The sequence below is a fragment of the Oryctolagus cuniculus genome, chromosome 2 (assembly GCF_051225735.1).
Source record: "Oryctolagus cuniculus isolate XC-2025 breed Fujian yellow rabbit chromosome 2, ASM5122573v1, whole genome shotgun sequence".
Classification (NCBI taxonomy): Eukaryota; Metazoa; Chordata; class Mammalia; order Lagomorpha; family Leporidae; genus Oryctolagus; species Oryctolagus cuniculus.
In genome coordinates, this window is record NC_142868.1 from 9,252,501 (window position 1) to 9,253,096 (window position 596).

At 42.6% G+C, this 596-nt stretch overlaps 1 pseudogene; it reads left to right on the top strand.

The window, feature by feature from the left end:
* Window positions 1-234: 234 nt before the first annotated feature.
* On the top strand, window positions 235-390 carry LOC127490374 (U2 spliceosomal RNA; annotated as a pseudogene).
* The last annotated feature ends 206 nt before the right edge of the window (window positions 391-596 follow it).

A 596-nucleotide genomic window follows, 5' to 3' on the forward strand; every position in this document is an offset into this window, starting at 1 on the left:
TTGTAGTATGTCTTGAAATCTGGTATTGTTATGCCTCCAGCTTTGTTTTTGTTTTATAAGATTGTGTTAGCTATTTGAGGTCTCCTGTGCCTCCATATGAATTTCAGCATCATTTTTTCCAGATCTAAGAAGAATGTCTTCAGTATTTTGATTGGTATCGCATTGAATCTGTAAATTGCTTTTGGAAAAATGGACATTTTGATGATATTGATTCTTCCAATCTATGAACATTGCAGATTTTCTCGACCTTTTGGCTCAGATCAAGTGTAGTATCTGTTATTATCAGTTTTCATTGTCTTTTAGTTGTGAATCCTAAGTAAAACATCACTTGTGGAAACTGGTGCTGTGGTGTAACTGATAAAGCCTCAGTCTGCAATGCTGGCATCCCATAGGGGCACCAGTTCAAGTCCTGGCTGCTCCACTTTCGATCCAGCTCTCTGCTATGGCCGGGGAAAGCAGCACAAGATGGTCCAAATGCTTTAGCAGCTACCGCCAGTGTGGGAGACCTGGAAGAAGCTCCTGGCTTCCTGGCTTTGGATCAGCACAGCTCCAGCCATTGCAGCCATTTGGGGAGTGAACCAGTGCGTGAAGATCTC